This window comes from Aricia agestis, chromosome 14 (genome assembly GCF_905147365.1).
Source record: "Aricia agestis chromosome 14, ilAriAges1.1, whole genome shotgun sequence".
Classification (NCBI taxonomy): Eukaryota; Metazoa; Arthropoda; class Insecta; order Lepidoptera; family Lycaenidae; genus Aricia; species Aricia agestis.
The window spans coordinates 1,913,478-1,937,003 of NC_056419.1; the positions used below are offsets into that span (position 1 = coordinate 1,913,478).

Genomic DNA, 23,526 nt, shown 5'->3' on the forward strand with positions numbered 1-23,526 from the left:
TAAGTATTATAATTACTATGATTGTTTAAACAAAAGCCCAGTGTCAATTTGCGGCATTCATTAGATAATATGTCTCCGGAGCTTCATCAGAATTAGCCCGTCCGCCTAATCTGAGATGAGAATATTAAATATTCTTACATTCAAAAGATTTCATCGTAATGCAAAAATTTTCAAAGAATTTCGCAAAGGGAATGCCAAAAGATGATTACCTTTTTAAATTATAAGGCTCTCGAAATGAGAGTATTATTTAAATGAAATTCGTGGATGGAAATGAAAACATTTTTACGGAAGCAGAAAACGAGTTTACAGCACCTGATAAGGATGTAAAACACCAGAAAGATGTCGTGAAAAATGTAAACACAGTGACAGTAGACAATTAAGAAATACGGCAAATAGAAAACAAAGCAATTACGAACACTCAGTTATTTTTACTCCTGACAACAATTAACTTCAAACAGAACTTCAATTTACCTGCTTACAGATAAAATATTAACATTATATTGGATGTTATAGTTACACAATGGTTTATCCGAGTCTGTGAAGAGACTTTTTAACGTATAGAACAAAAACAAAACAAAAAGACGTCAGAATAAACAGTGTAGAGGTTTTTGTTTCAAGGGGTCAGATTTATAATTATAATAATAATAATAATACTCCCCACACCGGTTTCGGTGGTTGACGGTGGCCGGTTTCATTGAAACCAGACCAGGTACGCAGGAGTAATTTTATAGTGCCCAAGTGTGTGCGCAGTACACAAGAGCACTCTCTATTCCTTTACTCTCATAACCCAGTGGGACGGAAGACCGACACGACTGGTGAGAGATCAGGCGCAGGACCGACTTTTTACATGCCCATCCGACGCATGAATCATCTTACTTGTCAGACAATCAGGTGATCAGCCTGCATTGTCCTAACCAAACTTGGAAATAACATGTTTCCAACGCGGGATTCGAACCCACGACCTCCGGAGTCGAGAGCGACGCTCTAACCACTAGACCACGGAGGTGTTTATTAAATAATTCACTATAGAATAATGAAAAGATTGTGTACAAATGAGATCGACGAAATCTTAATTACCGATTCAATGATTTCGTTAATAATTTTATCATAAGTGGATGTGACAATGATAAGTTCTGATACGATCTTCATTACGAAGTCAGTACAGATCATAACGGGCACAATCAAGGCAGCTTAATGATACAAACGCTACACACTAGGGCTGTGAAAATTAAGAATACAGTTTTTGTCCTTATTTTAACTTAATATAAAAGATAAACAAGGAAGGTCTAGTACTTCTCTATGTATGTAGCTTTTGTCTGTATGTTCCCTCACAATGCTTAAACGGCTAAACCGATTTTGACATTTGGTATGAAGATACTCGGAGTCCTGTGAATGAACGTAGGATAGATAGATTTTATTTCGGAAAATGTACGGTCTATGTTTTTTTGTTCAAATGATTTAGCAACACGGATTAAGAAAGCCGTGGAGTGGCTAGTGAGTAACATTTTAAATTAGAAATCATTTGTCAGGGAAAACAAAGTCTGCAGTAATTTCCAGCAGCTTGGTATTTCATACTTTTGTCTCGTCATAAGTTAAATCGTTTACCTTGGTCAAAGCTGACATATACAGTGTGTAACAAAAATAAGTGATAATACTTTAGGGTGTGTACGTGTTCCTTGTAGAGAGTTCACTGTGAAAGTAGCAGCGCTGAAAGACGAATTTTTTTTTTTCACTTTTGTGTGGGCAAGGGCCCGAGCGTCACGATTTTCCCCATACAAAAGTGAAAAAAAAATTGGTCTTTCAGCGCTGCTACTTTCACAGTGAACTCTCTATAAAGTATTATCACTTATTTTTGTTACTCCCTGTATATGCTTGCTATATTGGTTATAGCTGTTATAGCTCTCCAGTTTGTCCCACTCCCTAGATCTCCTAGCCCTGCGCGATGGTATCGCGGGGAGCGACAGGAACAGCTGTCGTCGCGTTGTCGCGCGCTTATTGTGCTGTCATAATAATTACCGCCCCCGCCCCCCGCACCGCTCGCACCGCCCCACAGTGGTCTCAAATCTACACTACTATTATAAAGAGGAAAGATTTGATTGTTTTTTTGTCTTGAATAGGCTCCGAAACTACTGGACCGATTTGAAAGATTCTTTTACCATTGGAATCCTACATTAATTCTGCTGAACATAGGCTAAATTTTATTTTGGAAAAAAATAGGGTTCCGTAAGATATTTGGGATTTTCGGACGCAAGGTGTAAAAAATCAACCAGAAATGTTACTTTTTTCGCGTACGCTGCCTAAACTATAAAAGATAGAACCATAAAATGTTCTAAGTAATTGTAGATCTTTTAAATATCTACAAAAAAGTCCGCTACACACTATACCTATCTATGTTGAGTGAGGCACAATAACCATTTTTTTATTAAAAAATCTTGAAATGTTTTTGGGCTACATTTAAATGCCTTTATTTTACTCATGGCGTTAATTCTTATCAAAATAAATTATTTCATTACTAAGTACAGTTAATGTAGATAATATTTGGTCTTTGAATGATTAAAATTGGACGTTTGGTTTTAATGTTATGGCGAAATTAAAATATTACGATTTCTGCTGCACGTTGCGAATTGGGCGTCGTCAAGGCGCGCCGCGCGGGTGTGCTCGCCCGGAGAGTCCACGTAAATATTAATTATTATTAACTCGATCATGGGAATCGCAGACACAATAGATTTATAATACCTATAATAGTTATGCGACAGCCGGGTGCCGCTTCATTGATGGGATAATATTATAGTGCTTCATTAATTCATTACGTTTTGAATGACTATTATTTTTGATTGCTATTATAATTAATTTTATAACTATAAATCAAACATAACACTTAAAATAAAAAATAAAAAAACAAAAATGTGTATAATAATTATAATATAGTAGTTACAGGCTTTGACGTGGGAGAGCCATGCTTCGGCACGAATGGGCCGGCTCGACCGGAGAAATACCACGTCCTCACAGAAAACCGGCGTGAAACAGCGCTTCCGCTGTGTTTCGCCGAGTGAGTGAGTTTACCGGAGGGCCAATCCCCTACCCTATTCCCTTCCCTACCCTCCCCTATTACCCTATTCCCTCTTAAAAGGCCGGCAACGTACTTGCAGCTCTTATGATGCTGCGAGTGTCCATGGGCGACGAAAGTTGCTTTCCATCGGGTGACCCGTTAGCTCGTTGCCCCCTTATTTCATTAAAAAAAAATTTAAAAAAAAATGTGTAAACCATTTTTATGTTCTGCTTAACATAAAGATTGACTAAGAAATAAAGATTGAAAAAAAAATATTTAAAAATCAATGTCCACCCGTACGAAGCCGGGGCGGGCCGCTAGTCGCTAATATAATGTTCACTAGATTTTCGCAAAATTGTAAAAAACTTTGGAAAAAAATATCCTCCGATAGGGTTTTGTACGAACAACAGTAAATGTGTTGCATAAAATGTTCAATGAATGGCGTTTTAAGACAAATAAAATTATTGTAAACTTTATTTTACGAGTAAAAGAATAATTTTTCTCTCACTTTTTTAGCAAAAAGTGGATCCCGTGCGAGTTTCTTACGCCGGTTCTTCTCGCCGGGGTAGTTCCCGAACCGGTGGTAGGCATCAGGTAGACATTCTGAAAAAATTTGATTCAAATTTACTCAGAAATAAAACATTTTTTATTTATTTTTATTTATTTATGAAAATTCGCACTCGCAGCACTTACATCCTTTTGCAGCACGCGGGTTGAAACGTTTGAAACTCTCACACATACAATAGTGGGGGAGTGACAAATCATCAAGTAATGAAAGCTCAAATCATCAGCCAAGTGCGAGTTGGACTCGCGCAGGAAGGAGTTCCGTACCGTGATAGAGCGAAAAAAAGTGTTTGACCCTCCTTAATTATTTATTTGATTGTAATTTTATTATTAGATATCAAAGTACGAATGTAATTAAGTATTTTGTAAACATTAAAAGTGCATATCTGTTGTTATTATCGATTATCGACACAGACAGACGGACAGACAGATGGAAAGATATCGAAGTCTCGGTAATAGGGTCCCAATTTTAACCATTGGATACGGAACCCTAAAAATTAAAAAGTTAATAAAGATAGAGGGTATAAAAAGCACAAAAAACTAACGGAACTTTTTAATGATCATATTTATTTTATTTTATTTTTATTTATTTATTTCATATTTATACATGACTACTACGCGATTTAGGACCACTGTGGGCCCCCTGTACCGCAAATTTGCAGCTGCATCTCTCTGCGTGCGGCGCGATAAGAACCCGACTGTATGTGATAATGGTTTATTGTTCTGTGATTTTATTTGCAGCTTCGCGGCTGGTTCTTTAGCGTATCTAATCTGTGCCTCTAGAATAATTAATGCTAATAATAATAGTGGCGCTGACTGCAAGAAACTTCTGTAAAATGTCCGGTCCATTTGTATAGCTTGTAAGTTTTACAACTTGCTATTCTAATTCTAATTCTAACATAAGTGATGTTACCACTTCGGTTAAAAATTACTTGTTAATAGAAATATACTAGTCTATCCCCCCTGATACCAGTAGACAAGCTCGCAAGCAAAGTAGGAGGTGATAATTATTATGATAATGAAAGATAAATAAAAATAAATACCAAAGTAATTCATAATTTTATAATTTGTTCTGCAATTTCAACATGAATTTCCAGGTGCGACCTCGTTCATATCGCTCGCTATGTTTTAATTGCTGTAATTTAAATAACATGCATTTTTAACCTGAGCCGCTTTACAAATCCTATAATTTTTACTACGGAGGAAAAAAATATTATGCGCTTTCGTACTAAGGGTATAACATGGGTATAACAAAACAAAGTGAAAATACTTTAGGGTATGTAGGTATACTAGTCCCTTATATATAGAGTTTACTGTTAAAGTAGCAGTGCTAAAAGGGTAATTATTTTTATTTTACTTTTGTATGGACAAATTCTTGACGCTGGGGCGCTTTCCCATACAAATCAGTAAAAGAAAATTTGCTCTTTCTGCGCTGCTACTTTCACAGTAAATTCTTTAAGGCGCAGCGCAGACGACAGACTATCCGTGACACACTTTTTTGTCTGTGGAAATAGAACAAATGCAGTAACGCACACGTCTGCGCTGCGCGTCGTGTGGCATAATGCATAGTTTCTATTTCCACAGACTAAAAAGTGCGTCACGGATAGTCTGTCGTCTGCGCTGCGCCTTAGGGACACAATATACACACTTTAAAATATTATTATCACTTCGTTATGTTACAATCTGTAGAGAAATAGCTACATGCTACGTAGGAAGACTTCATAATCGATTTTAATTCTACAAACGAACTTACTCTACATACACGAAGTTATCCATACTAATATTATAAATGCGAAAGTATCTCTGTCTGTCTGTCTGTCTGTCTGTCTGTCTGTCTATCTTGCTTTCACGCCAAAACTACTGAACCGATTGCAATGAAATTTTGTATACAGTTATTCTAGAGTCTGAGAAAGGACATAGGCTACATTTTGATGTGGGAAAATATCTTATTTCCATGAAAATTTCGATGAAAATGAATTCGCATTGCGCGTGGCCAGCGCTCATCCCGGGGGTCCTGGGTTCGAGTCCCGCAGGCGGAACAAAAAGTTTTCAATTTTCCTGGGTCTTGGATGTGTATTAAAATAAAATTTCAAAAATCTTAAACATATTTTATGTATAATATTATAAAAAATCCAGAAATATATCGATGGAATGAACATTTTAGTTCTAATACGATTCAACAGATGGCGTTTTATTTTTTACTTTATTGTAACATTGAACTAATCATACTTATTAGTTAGTATGTTTTTGTTTATAGTTTTTAATACGTTAGGATATGATGTTTAATCCATACTAATCCATACTAATATTATAAATGCGAAAGTATCTCTGTCTGTCTGTCTGTCTATCTTGCTTTCACGCCAAAACTACTGAACCGATTGCAATGAAATTTTGTATACAGTTATTCTAGAGTCTGAGAAAGGACATAGGCTACATTTTGATGTGGGAAAATATCTTATTTCCATGAAAATTTCGATGAAAATGAATTCGCATTGCGCGTGGCCAGCGCTCATCCCGGGGGTCCTGGGTTCGAGTCCCGCAGGCGGAACAAAAAGTTTTCAATTTTCCTGGGTCTTGGATGTGTATTAAAATAAAATTTCAAAAATCTTAAACATATTTTATGTATAATATTATAAAAAATCCAGAAATATATCGATGGAATGAACATTTTAGTTCTAATACGATTCAACAGATGGCGTTTTATTTTTTACTTTATTGTAACATAGAACTAATCATACTTATTAGTTAGTATGTTTTTGATTATAGTTTTTAATACGTAAGAATATGATGTTTAATCCATACTAATATTATAAATGCGAAAGTATCTCTGTCTGTCTGTCTGTCTGTCTGTCTTGCTTTCACGCCAAAACTACTGAACCGATTGCAATGAAATTTTGTATACAGTTATTCTAGAGTCTGAGAAAGGACATAGGCTACATTTTGATGTGGGAAAATATCTTATTTCCATGAAAATTTCGATGAAAATGAATTCGCATTGCGCGTGGCCAGCGCTCATCCCGGGGGTCCTGGGTTCGAGTCCCGCAGGCGGAACAAAAAGTTTTAAATTTTCCTGGGTCTTGGATGTGTATTAAAATAAAATTTCAAAAATCTTAAACATATTTTATGTATAATATTATAAAAAATCCAGAAATATATCGATGGAATGAACATTTTAGTTCTAATACGATTCAACAGATGGCGTTTTATTTTTTACTTTATTGTAACATTGAACTAATCATACTTATTAGTTAGTATGTTTTTGTTTATAGTTTTTAATACGTAAGAATATGATGTTTAATCCATACTAATATTATAAATGCGAAAGTATCTCTGTCTGTCTGTCTTGCTTTCACGCCAAAACTACTGAACCGATTGCAATGAAATTTTGTATACAGTTATTCTAGAGTCTGAGAAAGGACATAGGCTACATTTTGATGTGGGAAAATATCTTATTTCCATGAAAATTTCGATGAAAATGAATTCGCATTGCGCGTGCCCACGCTCATCCCGGGGGTCCTGGGTTCGAGTCCCGCAGGCGAAACAAAAAGTTTTCAATTTTCCTGGGTCTTGGATGTGTATTAAAATAAAATTTCAAAAATCTTAAACATATTTTATGTATAATACTAGCTGTTGCCCGCGACTTCGTCCGCGTGGACTTCAGTTTATAGCGCGCGATGTCAACAAAATTGGTGTCAAAAGCTTTTATAAAAAACCCTGGTACCCCTTAAATCAATACAGCTGTGCAGTGTTTTTTTTTTTAATGATATAAGGGGACAAACGAGCAAACGGGTCACCTGATGGAAAGCAACTTCCGTCGCCCATGGACACTCGCAGCATCAGAGAGCTGCAGGTGCGTTGCCGGCCTTTTAATAGGGAATAGGGTAATAGGGGAGGGTAGGGAAGGGAAGGGAATAGGGGAGGGTAGGGAAGGGAAGGGAATAGGGGAGGGTATGGAAGGGAATAGGGTAGGGGATTGGGCCTCCGGTAAACTCACTCACTCGGCGAAACACAGCGCAAGCGCTGTTTCACGCCGGTTTTCTGTGAGGACGTGGTATTTCTCTGGTCGAGCCGGCCCATTCGTGCTGAAGCATGGCTCTCCCACGTACCAATGTGTGTGCACACAATAAGTATTTCATTTTTTTATATTAAACTTTATATTTTATGCCAAATTTTAAATCTTATTTAGCCCTCCAATTACACAACTTTACCCATAAACTATTTATCATTGATAGATTTAAGGTTACGTCACTGCACAGATAAAGTACTGACTTATTTAATACCGTAGAATAGATATAACAATCGAAAAAAATCGAAACTTAAATGTAAGATGATACCACGTCTTATAGAAAGACTTTTGAGCAAGCGTCAGCGCGATGTAGAAGACGCACGGCGCCATCTATTATAAACTGTTGGAACTAACTTAATTTGAACAAATTTACGCATTTTCACCCCCTTACAACCCTTTTTTCCAGTAAAAAAAGTAGCCTATGTCCTTTCTCAGGCTTTAGACTATCTGTATACAAAATTTCATTACAATTGGTTCGGTAGTTTTGGCGTTTGGCGTGAAAGCGAGACTGACAGACAGACAGACAGACATACAGAGATACTTTTGGCGTTTGGCGTGAAAGCGAGACTGACAGACAGACAGACAGACAGAGATACTTTCGCATTTACAATGTTAGTATAGATTATGTGCACACTGCACAGCTGTTTTTGGGTATTTTGATTAATTAAGGGCCGCGCTACACCGGAATGGCAGCGGCGAGGCGAGCACTTTCAGCGCTGCCATTCCGGTGTAGCGCGGCCCTAAGAGGGGTACCACTTACCAGGGTTTTAAAAAGTTTTTAAATTTGACACACATTTTGTTGACACCGCGCGCTATAAACTAAAGTCCACGCGGACGAAGTCGCGGGCAACAGCTAGTAATATATACTGCAGTGCAGTTTTGCTACCAAAATATATCGGAAATCACGGTTCACGCCTTTACTGAAGGTTTATACTGTAGAACTAGACGGGTGGTACCCATAAAGTTAATATACCTAGCGGAATAGAGAAACAAAGGCCTGAGCAAGAGAGATGTCACTACCAGTAACACTGCGTGGTAAAAAGAGACGTGTGATACATGACAGCAGCACTCTTTTTTTTGGGGTCCAGTCGGCACGTGCCGCACGTTGACAATTTAATCTCATAGAATTCATGTTCAATCATGCTTGTGTAAGTGTATACACAATACATTTTTACACACAGATGTAAACCAATTTCGGTTTCGTTTGACAGCTCGAGATTGTTGCTCTATTCCGCTAGGTATATTAACTTTATGGTGGTACCCGTATCACGTTTGGTGTGGTCATCAGTTCGTTACCACCTAATATAAACTACAGTACAATAGTTTGTGTAAACATCTGTGGGCGGGGTGGGAACTGTAAGTACTTTAATTGGCTATTACGTGGTTTTACCAAACAACGAGCGAAGCCGGGATAAGCATTCACACCTCTTGAAAATCATTAGCACTCCCAAAGATTTTAAGCTCGCTTCCTGAACTATTGCAGTCTAAGACGATCCAAAAGGCTAAAGTGGGAGAGCCATGCTTCGGCACGAATGGGCCGGCTCGACCGGAGAAATACCACGTTCTCACAGAAAATCGGCGTGAAACAGCGCTTGCGCTGTGTTTCGCCGAGTGAGTGAGTTTACCGGAGGCTCAACCCCCTACCCTATTCCCTTCCCTACCCTCCCCTATTAGCCTATTCCCTCTTAAAAGGCCGGCAATGCTGCGAGTGTCCATGGGCGACGGAAGTTGCTTTCCATCAGGTGACCCGTTTGTTCGTTCGCCCCCTTATTTCATAAAAAAAAATGTGACATAGTAGTGAGCTTTTAGCCACTTTGCTCCATCACTTAGGGTAATTTTACATTGCAGCATATTTTAACGTAACGAAGCGATGCGATGAATTTCTAAAACGAGCTATTCAAAACTAAATTGTTAGTGCATAAAACACTACACAAGAATACACACATTAAATTGACAGACTTGCTGTACGCGCCATTGGCCTGCAAACGTCTACTTTAAAATTGGAATTCTTTTTTACATTATCAATTTTTAAGAATAAAGAATACTTGCTAGAAGCCAAATCACATCAACTTCACACTACACGGCGATCACGCCGAAAGTAAGTAGCACACATGACACATGCGCACGCGCAGCCTCAACCTTGGCCGCGTGACTCAGCGGCGCCGCGCCGTCACCATCACACCGAGACAGTCTCCTGCTGTTTAGCATGTGTCGCTAGATACTTTTTCATCCTAAAACATCTCAAAAATTACTAAACGCAGAAAAATAACGGTTACAAAATATTGGAAACCCCGGACACAAAATTTTTCTTCCCCACTTTTAAATTTCACCATAATAACATGTCTAAAAACACTCGCACATGTTAAGTTACCTTTACAGATCGCTTGAAATGATACATAGACATACCTACAAACATACAGACCCGTCAATTTTATAACACTCTTCTTTTTGCATTGGGTATTACAAATGGCAGGATTCTGTGACAGTCATAAACGTATTGCGTACAGCTCTACAATAGTCATAAGCTTTGTCCACACTGTGCCATTTTTGTTCACGAGAGCATGCGTTATAGCGCAGTCAACATCGCACGTAAGGCATGCCCTCGACGCTATGACACTTTTCTTTCCTATGCGGGTGGATTTTGACGCATTCAATTTATGAATATGCCAAACGAAAGTTGAATAAAAAGATGATGACGAAAATTGAAGATTAAATTGCATAGTGTGGACATAGCTATAGTGTCATTAGACAAGCCGCCATATTTTATTTATTTATTTATTTATTAAACATTCTTACAACTATCATTACAGACTAATATCCAATTCGATAGCGTAGTAAATAGATTAATAATTAAATTAATTCATGTATAACATATGACCGATAGTGTCACTTTTGTGAACTCACTCAAAGGACATATTATGAATAAGTCCAACTTGTTGTTGACTTTGTTGAGTATTCGGATTGCTTCTACAAGATTGTAAATATTGACAGACTTTAGGGTTAAAATGACACATTTCCTTCGTCAATCTGTCATTCTATTCTTCCGTAGGAAAAGCTAGGGTTGCCATCCGTCCGGATTACCCCGGATTCGGCCTAGTTTGAAGGGCGTCCGGTCGGTTTTTTTGAAAAGCGTCCGGGTGAGATCCAGACACCTTTGATGAGAGAAATTTAACTTTTAAGTCATGCAGCAATAAACGACAGATAAAAACTCGCTAAGCATACACACGGTTTCTTGCACGGACTTGAGTTAGTCAGATTTTTACAAATTCTTGTTGGAAAAGCAAAAATTGACAAGACGTTATCGTAAATACTGTTTGAGGTGTCCGGGGAAATAACCACATTTCAGCCAAATGTCCGGGAATTTTGTCGTGCCTGACCGGCGAAGGGAATTTGGGTGATGGCAACCCTAGGAAAAGCTAAATGGCGTCACGGTACAGCGTAGATTTTTAAGGATAATATTATGATAAATAACTACTTGAGTGATAATGATATAAATAGCAGGCGACATGATGATGATGTAACAATTACGGGTCAATGTCGACGAGCGCAGACAAAGGGTTAAATATATAATTACTGACTATTTTTTATATAAATTAGTGTGAATTAAACGAATTTTAGTGTCCGACCGAAGGTCTATTTTTGGCCGAAGCCGAAGCCGATTAATCGGCAATCGCTACAACCTTCGGCCGAAGCCGAAGGTTTATAATCTTAATCGCTCGACTCTCAGTAATAAATTTTTAACCGACTTAAAAAAAAGGAGGTTATCAATTCGACGCGTATGTATGTAATATTTCCAGAACTGTCCAATTTTCGTATATGTTAGTCTGTAATATGTATCAGCGTCTGAAAAAATATGCCAAATTACAAGTGTATGTATTATATGTTTTTATGTTTGTGTTCGCATATCTCTGGAACTACCATTCCGATTTCAGTAATTCTTTTTTTGTTCTACTAGGTATTGTTCAACTTAGTGAATAGTGCAAGTTTCATCAAAATCGGTTCAGTAGTTTTGGAGATACGGAGTTTTAATTCTCAATTACGTATAATTTTGAAGTCGGTTTTATCTAATGATTTCTTAGGTTTACGCGAGTATCACTCATTATATTACAAGGTTCAAACACTTACGGATTTTGTCGCGGAGCACTTTTATTAATCAAGACGTTTCGGCTACTTTACAGCGGCCGTGGTCACGGGTGGACTGACCGTGGTGGTGGCCGTGGTCAGTCCACTCGTGACCACGGCACGGTAAACTCACTCACTCGGCGAAACACAGCGCAAGCGCTGTTTCACGCCGGTTTTCTGTGAGAACGTGGTATTTCTCCGGTCGAGCCGGCCCATTCGCACCGAAGCATGGCTCCCCCACGTATATACTATAATTTAAAATTTTACCATTCCTATCCACATAGAGGAATAAACACCCAGCTAAACAAATTCAATGTTCCCTGAATTGGCAGGGTAAGGGTAGAAAGTGGGGTAGCGGTAAACTTCATTTCAGAACGAGCGAAGCGAGCCCTACTATATCCCACAACTTGAGCACTCTACACTTAACTGTCTAACTATCACGCCTAGTAATGTGTGCTTTAAAAAAGTAAATTTTATATAATATTATATTATGTATATGTGTTATCATCAGTCAGTCAAGGTTTAGTTACTATTAAAATATAAATAAAACTGCCTTAAAGATTATTAGTAATTACTCACAAAGCTCGGCTTTTAGCTAGTTTTATACAATTAAAGGGGGCAACTTTTTTCTCTAGGTCTACGCGACGGAAACGACTTCAGGAATCACTGTTATAGAGATTTGGTATTTTAAGTAATCTACTACGCTAGCCAAATACTAGAAGACTTACATCTACTTACATCAAAATATTTCTAATTGAAAAACAAAGACGTTTTTACGTGTTATCCTATTCCCTCTTAAAAGGCCGGCAACGCACCTTCTGATGTTCCATGTGTCTATGGGCGACGGAAGTTGTTTTGCATCAGGTGACCCGTTTGCTCGTTTGCCCCCTTATTTCATAAAAAAAAAACAAAGAACTTCAACAGTTAGTGCTCATCTAGTTTTTGTGCCAGTTAACGTCAGAAGCGGTTAATTTTAACTGCTCGTTACTGAATGCACCTTTAACACATGTTTTAGTAAAGTTTTTGTCGTGCCAATTAAATTATACCCGACTACGAAAGGAATAAATCAAAAATATTGTAGAAATTTCAAATTACAAAGAACCGGCGTTGGAAACTCTTACGGTGCTAGCATTTAGCGATACTTATTTTTGTTTTTTCCAAACCACTGACCTCCATTATACAAGTACGCTGGACTTTCGATACCCTTTGAAATGACTGCTGGTTTTTGTGCCTATTTGAAGCGGAATCAGCGCCCCCAATGCGGGGGAAGAGAACTAAATTTGACGTAAAAATGACGTTTGAAAGTCGCCATCATGTCGCCATATTGGCGCTGATTGCAGTAGTGGGAGTATTTGGAACTAATACTAGTGATGACAACCGATAGCGATTAAGCGGCCATTTGCAAGTTACGTCTGATTTAGGTCTCTTCTCCCGCATTGGGCATTCCGCTTCAAATAGGCACAAAAAGCAGGTGGGTATCATAAGTCCAGCGTACTTGTATAATGGAGGTCAGTGTTCCAAACCCATTGCAGCATGGTAATAGTTTTCAAATTGTTTCAATAGAAACACTTTTGACAATATTATTAATATGTATTTGACAATATACTACGAAAATATATTGTTATACTGTGAAATGATAATATATTATTAAGAAGTAGAAAATAATTATATTTTAGGTACGGGCTGTATCTACTATCTAGTTTCTAGGTCCTAGGACATCTGAGTCAGTGTTTGTGTTGGCATCACGTAGCTAGTATCGTGTATATCTTTATATGTGTATGTTATTATCAGCTTATTTCATCGTGATGAGGTGACGATATTTAATACGGTTGTGATCAAAATATATAACATAATATTATAAGTTATGACATAATGTTATAACACTTTAAACGAGAAAATCTTGTAAACTCATAGGATTTGTAGGCAATAGGCAACAGAGTTTTCTATAAGCAGTTATGTAGTTTAATAGTAGCCTTGTAGGATAAGGATTCAGCTGGGACCATGGTAATATCCCAAGGAAATCCCACGCTTTGGACTATTTTTGTATATATGTTTTCTATTTCTTTCAACTTCGAACAATGTCTCCTTGTGTAGTATAATTATTAAGTAAATATAGGTAAAGCTTTTTTATTATGTAAACTGTGCAAAAGTTTAGAAACCTCTGCTTTAAGTTCTAAAGCTGAGAGCTTTTGAAACTTCTACTCCAGATTCTGAAGCTCTCCTGAAGCCACAATAACATTAAATTAATATTTTTATCCTAATTATTATAATTATCATTAAAAAGCCTACGTAACTAAATAATTAGATATATTAATTATTATTTATAAAAATATTAATAATAATTCAATAAGTACAATTAAATTAAAATTTGTTCCGGATGCAATTAGTTTTTTTTAATAGTTAATTGTTTTTAATGATCATCTAGAGATAATGATAACTATTAGTCGATTACTGTTGAAAGACGTATATTGTGACGTCATAATATTTCTTACCACAGGGTTGTCAAATATGAAATCAGTTATTTTTTAAATCTGTAACTGCCGGTCTAACTCAGAAACGAATATTATTTCTTAACTGTAATTAAATTGAGATTTCGACATTTACATTTTTTTTTAATGAAATAAGGGGGCAAACGAGCAAACGGGTCACCTGATGGAAAGCAACTCCGTCGCCCATGGACACTCGCAGCATCAGGAGAGCTGCAGGTGCGTTGCCGGCCTTTTAAGAGGGAATAGGGTAATAAGGGGTGGTAGGGATGGGAAGGGAAGGGAATAGGGAGGATAGGAAAGGGAATTGGTTCTCCGGTAAACTCACTCACTCAGCGAAACACAGCGCAAGCGCTGTTTCACGCCGGTTTTCTGTGAGAACGTGGTATTTCTCCGGTTGAGCCGGCCCATTCGTGCCGAAGCATGGCATCTCCCACGTATAAAAATATTATCTGTCATACTCTTCATTAAATTAATCATTAAATGACTCTGAGTGCGGCCGGCGCTTCGTGAATCGTGTTTTTAAGTCAAATTGCCTTTCTTCTCCTACTTCCTGTTTTGATACGCATTTAACCATCTTAACTGAACAATATAGATTTATTTATTGTAGATATACACATCCAACCAAGTAATGTCTGAATACCTAAATTAATAAAAAAATATTTCCACAGTTTTTACCGCAACCACTAATAGAGTGAAGTAAATGACATAATATTATAATATTACAGATTACGAATTACTTTACACATTTTGACAACCCTAATCCCTTTGAGTTTTAATTAAACTTCTAATTGTGCGCAATTTTTAGTTAAATAACCGTTTTTTAAACATACGCCACTAATAGCACTTCAATAGCAAACAAATTATATAATTACACATTATAAGCATTATAGAAGCTAATTCTTAGCTATCAGTAAACAGGAAAAAATAAAAATATTAACACAAGTACGTAAATAACTTTATAATTCTCTTAATAAATTATTGACAATAAAATTATCATAATTATAGTAATATGAAAAGTTATATTAAAACTAATACTCCTATTTTAATTTTGGATTTGCCACTATCGTTCCTTTGCCATTACGTAACCGCGTAAAAAAACACGTCAAATTTCGAACGATTTCAAATGCCTGTCACATTCTAGGCCTAGGTGTAGACGGACTTCCTTCGCGTTGAACTCTTTTGAGAGCCGATACGCGCGGCAAAAACTTCCAAATGCTCGCTCAATGTGAACCCTATGTGTGGGTGATAGGGTTTATATTGACGAGTGTTTGGTAGCGGAAGTCGCTTGGCCTCGTAGCATGTGGTACATTTGTGGACAAATATTAATAATTTATTTATTACTCAAATACTTTATTAATAATATAAATAATTTTCTAATAATTTATGTGAGTTTTGGCTGTTAAGTTCTTAATTTTCTAAGTTCAATTACTATAATAAAAACTTACAAAACTGGTACGTAATTATAGGGTATGAGATGTCAAGAGTTTTTGGGTCTTTATTTTACGCTGCATATAAAAAATTACAGTTTACTTATGCCCAGTTTCTAAAGGTTTTTTTTGACAGAAATTGAATAAATAAACTCTTCACTTCTGTCAAAAAAGAACTCAGATACCGAGTTAATACTTGGTTTCTGAGTTTTAGCATATGAATTGATGTGGGTTTTAAACATTGTAGAATGAAAATCGCTTCTGCTTGTGAGTCGCGCCGCTCGGTCGCACGCGCCAGGAAGCGCGTCGCGGTCCGTCCGACTGCTCCACTTTGACCACATAGCCCGGGTCATTCATGAGCTATTCTACCTCTAACAATACCTTTATTGCTACGGCATAAGAGCTACTTCTTTGTAATTGTTATTTACCTCTACCTACACCTTTATGCCTATGACATAAGGCCATTTATGAGTTCCCAAGACACGAACACTGACCGGAAAGATAAAAAATTCGCCAATACGTAATGGGCAATAATGTTCCTTCCAATTTGTCTATCTCCAGAATACTAAACAGTCCACTACAAAGCATAAATCCGCCACTTGATGACAACGGGAAAGTTTGTTTGGGGAGGGAAATTGGAATTCTTCCTACTCCTCCTATTTTCTTCTGATTAATTTCGTTGCGGGTCCCAAGACAGCTTTAGCATGTCCCTGAGATCATATCAAAGGGTTTTCGTGGTTGGATACCGCTGTCGATTCTGGCGACACAGGAGATACAGTGGTGGGGATGTGTGGTGGGCCAAAGCCCGATTTAAAAAACGGGAAAGTATAGCTACGAGGGCTGCTATTTATGTATCCGGAATTAAAAAAAGAAACAAACATATATCATTTAATATGGTTGACCACGTAATTTGTTCTTCGCGTATGGAAATAAAAAGAAATCGTTAGGTGCCAAATCAGGGCTGTACGGCGGATGACCAGTCAATTCGATCTTTTGACCCTCCAAAAACTGAGTTGTTTCAGCTGAGGTGTGACAGCTAGCATTGTCGTGATGTAATATGATTCTGCGTTGTCGGTTGTCCTTTCTTATTTCTTCAAAGACTTCTGGTAAACAAATGGTCGTATACCATTCAGAATTAACCGTTTTACGATTCTCTAATGGCACTGTAGCCACATGTCCATTAATTCTAAAAAACAGGCGACCATTTGCTTCAAAGTACTTTTTGCACGAGTAACTTTTGTTGGTTTCGGCTCATCTTGGAACACCCACACCGTTGACTGTTGTTTAGTTTAGGGGGCTTTTGACGTACCACGGTTGTATTTTTTTATCATTTTTTTGCACCAATCGACACGAGCCCGTTTTTGATCGATTGTCAAGTTGTGCGGAATCCAACGCGAACATGTTTTTTTTACAGCCAAATGTTCGTGTAATATCTTATGTATGCTCGTCATACTTATGCCTAAGGACGCCTCTATCTCGCGATATGTAACATGACGATCACGCATTATTAGTTCCCGCACAGCATCTATGTTTTGTGGGACAACAGCTGTTTTTGGGCGACCTTCTTTATTTTCATCCGTGAGCATAGACCGCCCACGATTAAACTCACTGTACCAGTGATAAACAGTGGTTTTTGATGGTGCTTCATCTCCAAAAGTTGCGGTGAGTTGAATAAAGCACTGTTGTTGATTTAGCCCACGCCGAAAATCGTAGTAAATCATTGCACGAAAATGTTCACGCGTTAAATCCATGGCAAATGAAGACACGCAATTTTCAAAATGACGCCACAATGGAAAAATAATTGACAGTCACATGAAACAAAATGTATTCTTCAACCAAAGAGTTCTATTTTCAAATGTTGTAATTACTTTTTAAATATTGTTCTTGTAAGTGGCCAGTTCCGGATACATAAATAGCAGCCCTCGTATCCATCGTAATAACTTTCTGCCGCGCACTGTAAAACTCTGGAACAAATTGTCACCAGCAGTATTTCAGGACCAATACGACCTGCAAACCTTCAAGAAAAGAGCGTATCTTAAAAGGCCGGCAACGCGCCTGCAGCTCTTCTGATGTTGCGAGTGTCCATGGGCGACGGTAGTTGCTTTCCATCAGGCGACCCGTTTGCTCGTTTGCCCCTTTATTTCATAAAAAAAATATATTATAAAAACTCAAAAATGTTTATCTGTTACGGGTTACCTCTTAAACCGTTGAACCAAAAAGTTTCGAGATACTTTGAGTAGACGAAAAGTCACTCAGAAAAGAACAGTTTTCGCCGCGAAAAATGTTAAGTTTCGGTGGAATAAATGAATTTATCTGATATCATGTAATAACGTACATTGCCTCACAGTACCATCGAAACCTTCGCATACAGAATCCCCAGGTAGCCGCATTTATTATTCATGCGGACGGACAGACGGACGGACAATGTTTATGTGGCGGTTCGCAATGGTTATTGTGATTGTGAATTCGAATGTACACTTGGACATGAAAATGTATTGCTTTTGTATTATATTCGATTTACAGTTTGACCCCATTTCGTCCGTGGGGGTGAAAATTTGCAAAATTAAAAAATATATGGTAACTATCTTACTCCCTTTTTATTTATTTTCTGGCGTGTTTTTGTTATACAGTGGACATTTTTTAAAAGATTTCGCCATCCCTAAAGTTTTCATAAAGTAATCATAATAAAACAATAATTTTAATGTTGTTAACAATTACCTAAAATTATTATAATTTTAAAGGAGATAAAACCTACATTTCAATTATCTAAAATCAAGGACCAAATATCACCAATAATAATGTATTTAGTCAGACGTAATAAAGACATAAATTACTATCGAGACAGATATACAATCTCAATACGTTGGAAAGAGATAAATTAATTTTCATAGATTCTGCTCAATTTAATCAACACCTAGAATTTAGTTGTGATATGACTTATTTGTTAACAACAAGACCAGTCGATTTTAAACTTTACAGCACAGATTCAGGGTTTAATTTTGCTTGAGTTGTGAAAGAGAAATCAAAGAATAGATCGTTTGCAGAGCGCACGCGCAGATTGTAAAGATACGGTCGGCGCCAGAGAGTACAGATTTGTCTAAAATCTAAATCTATTAAATACGTCTTAATAAAGTTATTGCTATGTTTGTGTATAACTAGTTTTGTAGAGATGCCGTTTGAATTTAGATACTATCTTTGACAATATTTTAGGTGATCTGGCTACCGACCTAAATATTTAAATACGTTTTACATATTTCTGGTGCCAATAGAAAAGCATGAATATAATATCCTACTTTATAACGATGTAAGTTTTTTAACTAAAATTAAAGAAATAGCACAAAATGGAACAGATTTGTCTTTAAGAAGGAAAGTTGCTAGCAAAAAAAGAAGCTCATATTCAGAACAGAATTCATTTTGTGAAGTCTCAAAAATAACTCAGTGATCTGTACATTTTATAGACGACAGTTTCTTCTCTAAACAGTCTAACATACTGACATAATATGACGTCATACATTACGACATATGTCACGCACCGGAAGTGGTCGTCTAACGGTTGTATGTCATATCCTCGTTACGGTCACCACACTGTATCTATTGTTTAGTCCGGACAAGTCCTGATTTTGTATGCGGAGAGCGACTATGTAGATTTCTGATTTATTGTGAGACTGTCTTAAATCATAATATTGTTGTACACTGGGTAATTTAAAGTTTATGATTGTTATGTACAGTGAATTTTAAAATGGATTACAGATTTATTTTAAAAAACTCTTTAACATCATACAGTCAAATAAAATTATTAAGTTACGATTGTTCAAAAATGATCGTTTAGGCTTTAGGATATTACAATATTTCTTTAGAGCCTAGACACTAAAGCCTAAACGCACACAAACACATTCTAAAAAATAAATAATCCTCATTTTTGCGCAGACCATAAAAGATCTTACAAAATCAATTTTTGACAGCGAAATACTCGTAGTATGAAATGCTCCGTCTAAGTTCAATAATTCTTTCCTTAATTTATGTCTTTTGAGAGGAAATAATATTTCTGAATATATCATATTCAACCACTCGACTCACACTAGTTAATGAGTCAGAATTATTGAGACAAACCCAACACCATAACTTATAGAATTCATTAGTAGAACATAGTAGAAAACTTCATAAATATTATAAAAATCTAGCTCGCACTCGAGGCATTTAGCACATTTTATATTAAATCAACTCAGTATCAACGCTCACTTAAGTTAGTGATGTGCCACGATATATCGACATTTTATTAATACATTTTTGTTGTTTATTACGCACGAGTACGATAACAACACAATTTGTTAATGTCTCGTTTGAACGCACGATAAATCGCTGCCAAAATAAATAAGAACTTGAGTAATCATTTGTTTTGATGAAATATAATCGTCGCAGTTAAGCGAAATAAAAGATGTGTAATAAACATAAGTTTACTTCGTTAGTCATTGTAAGCGAAACAAATACACATTATTGCATCTGAAGATAGTTCATTTATTTATTTATTTATAAATTCATTTATTTAAGAAGTGAGCATAAACACAATCCGGAATTTTTCTATTTACATTGTTTAAGCTCACAAATAAGCATCATGTGTCGCATTAATATGTTATTATGTAATATTTTTGCTTTTATCATAAATTCTCCGTGTCCATCGATTGTTGGGCTCGGCATTTATCAAAGAACTCCGACCGAACGGCCAATACGAGATTTATTTTGACACAAAACGCTTACATTATTCATGACGTTCATCATTTGTGCCGCGGCGTAATTCTATTCCGAGATTAGCCGACGGTGCGTAAAGTTAAATAAATTACGGACTCGAACGCATAATAATAAATTTAAGACTTTTTACGAAACATCTATTCCATATGCAACAAAAAAGCGCATCATTGCGCGCGGCGCGCACGCAACAGAACCGGTCGCATCACTAGTTAATTGGGAGTGTTCTCGTTAAATCAGGCGCAGTGTCGACATATCGGCCCCTTCATTACGGCCAGGCGCCTCGTGTTCTTTACGATAACAAGTTAAATTACATCGCGAGCATCATTGTAAATCGATAACGTTAGGCGTATCTATCGACGGTGGCACCGCACTACTCGATCTGCCTTTGTGTCGGCCGATAAGCCCATGCGAGCCTACACTACAAATTTCGACAGGGGCGATCCGAGCTAATCGATTTTAAACGCTAAAAAGAAACATCATTATTAATCCGCCGTCAATTTTTTTGTGGAAAATATTTTGACGCGCCGGCCGACGTTGCAGAAAATAATGAAGATTAAACCTGGTCTTTTTAGGCCAAGGACTAGCGATTTCTTCACCTGTGGTTCTGCGGTGATAAGCGGTGATGGGGTGATAAAGGTGATGTATAGCTGAGATGAATCTGCGCGACGCTACCGTTATGTTGACGCCCGAAATATATGCCAGATTAACTTGACGTACGATAAAAACATAAGTGGGGTGAACACTACATGTGGATTTAGTAGGACTGTTATTTTTTTCATTTTGGAGTATTTTGGTCTCACGTTGAGACTACTCATAAACTATTAGGTTTGGTACTACTGCTACATTTCTTTCACCTATTTGGGCCTTATGGACAGTTTTATACTTTGTAGCTATGCTATCACAAGTCTTTCATTTTTTTCTTATTCTATCTTAGTAATCTTAGTAAGCATTAAAAGCTAAACTATGCAAACCTAACAGACCCTACATAGTCCATTACGATTTACGAATAACAGTACTTCCTTTGAAGCTTATATTACCACTTAGTTAAAAATGTATCCGTGTCCTATTTTAAACCAAACGAATGGTCACCATGTCAAGATGGGTCTGCAGTTCAAAAGCAATTTGCGCGATACGGGGCTGAAATATCGCTTGTTTTAACACAACAAAAACATTATCTAATGTAATTATTTCACTCTCACGTACTTACTTTGTCATAAATATTGCTGGTCCTCAATTTAAGGACAATGGGACACGAGTAACTGAAGCCGCATAGTGAACTAACTCTACCCTTTGTTTTGCGTATTGTGCCTTAAGAGGATACACCAGGGGCTAGAGAAATTACAAAAAAGTACGTGTACGGTGTAATATCTATAGCTGTCTCCCTTACCTCAAGCCTATACCGCAGAACGCGATAGAGACAGTTGCAGAAAATCAACGATTCGTTGTCCCCTGATTCCTTCTCCAAAACTTAACCGATTTAAGTACTTTTTTCATTAAAGATTAAAGAAAGGCTTGAGCTGTGTTCCTATGTTTTAGTTTTTTTTTGTATAATCTAGCCAAATCTGTTTTCTGGATGATTGAACACAGCGGAAAATCTGGCCATTTTTTGGGTTTTTGAACGTTCATATCTTATTTAATAATTAAATTATGAAAAAAAAAAAAGAAAACATAGGGACATTTTATTAGTGGCCGTAGATATTCAGGAAAATAATTATAACTCTACTAGCATTATCCAGGGAGGAAACAGGGGACAACGTTTGTATGGAAAAAGGGGCGGTGTGGACTCCTCTTAAGTGCTCCCAGATTTAGCCGATAGCTTCACCAATTCGGGGTTTCAGTACATTATTATTGGCCGATACAAATCGTTTAGTATGCGCACCTTCATACATCTTCGTACTGATTAAGCTTTCGACGAAACTATCGGCCGACTCAAAGTCTGCAGTCTGCGGGGTCTCTAGTCTACTGTTTGACAATATTTTGATAATAGCTATCTGTTTGTTTACTTTGAAGTCTGTTCAAAGCCCGTCACAGACTTAGCTATAATATATATTAATACTAGTGATGCAACGGATCTCTGTTTCTGTTTCCGCAAGTGCGGAAGTTCCGCGCGATTTTCAACATCCGTTTCTGCTTCTGTTTCCGCAACTTTTATAACGGAGATTTAAACGGAAGTTTACAACCGACGGCGGCCAAATTACTTTTTATAAAATATAACTACTAAATTTTGAATATTAATAAAAATATGTTCAGTTGCAAAGTTGTAATATTGTTTTCTATAAGATTCTTAATAGATTTCTAATATATCTATTTCTAATCTAGATTTGGTGTATTTGATACTTATTAAAGAATTATATATTTTGTACATTTGTTTTTTTTCATATTATTTACACTTCCGTTTCTGCATCCGTTTCCGTTTCTGCAAAAATTTACTTTTGACATCTGTTTCCGTTTCTGGTTCCACTAAGGCACTTCCGTTGCATCACTAATTAATACTTATACCGTACTATAATATAGTAGCTACCAGAAATATATATTATAGCTGACTGTGCGGTCACGCGAAAATTAGTATAGAAAATTTATAGTAATATGCCTAGCTATAAAAATATTAATATTTATTATAGCTAAGTCTGTGACGGGCTTTAGGCACTTTTAGGAGAAGCAACAATTAATAACTTATCCAGAAGTTTGGTGGGAAAGAGACAAAACGTCCGGATAAATCGTCCAATAAGTACTTAAAATCATAGAAACTGAAATAAAATGATACTAAGGTAATGAATAGCCCCTTAGAAAAATTAACATTGATGACTTTTAAAGTACTAACTACAAAAAAAAATTAAACGAATCTTTGAAAATAAAGAATTTGAGGACGCTATCACAAAAATTAGCAGGTCAGTACGAATATCGACGTTAAGCACATTAAAATAAAATTCAATATCAGCGCGCCTTGTACAGTGGCGGTTACGAGTCGTAACCGCCACTGTACAAGGCGTCAAAAACGCGGCGAGTGTCGTAACTTACGACACTCGCCGCGTTTTTGATAGGGCGAAAATGTATGAAGAAATT

At 36.9% G+C, this 23,526-nt stretch overlaps 1 protein-coding gene and 2 long non-coding RNA genes across 4 annotated transcripts in view; 1 reads left to right on the plus strand and 2 right to left on the minus strand.

Moving 5' to 3' along the window:
- The window catches only part of LOC121734005 (serum response factor), a 212,090-nt gene that overhangs the window by 110,390 nt on the left and 78,174 nt on the right, over positions 1–23,526 (minus strand). The gene's annotated exons all lie outside the window — the stretch shown is intronic.
- On the minus strand, positions 1,834–22,668 carry LOC121734006. The gene is made up of 3 exons (XR_006036641.1): positions 22,520–22,668; positions 18,908–18,910; positions 1,834–1,858 (listed from the first exon to the last, which is right to left on the minus strand). It is a non-coding gene; the product is annotated as an uncharacterized LOC121734006 (long non-coding RNA).
- Positions 5,043–19,095, plus strand: LOC121734007. Its single transcript, XR_006036642.1, has 3 exons — positions 5,043–5,137; positions 5,797–5,801; positions 19,084–19,095. It is a non-coding gene; the product is annotated as an uncharacterized LOC121734007 (long non-coding RNA).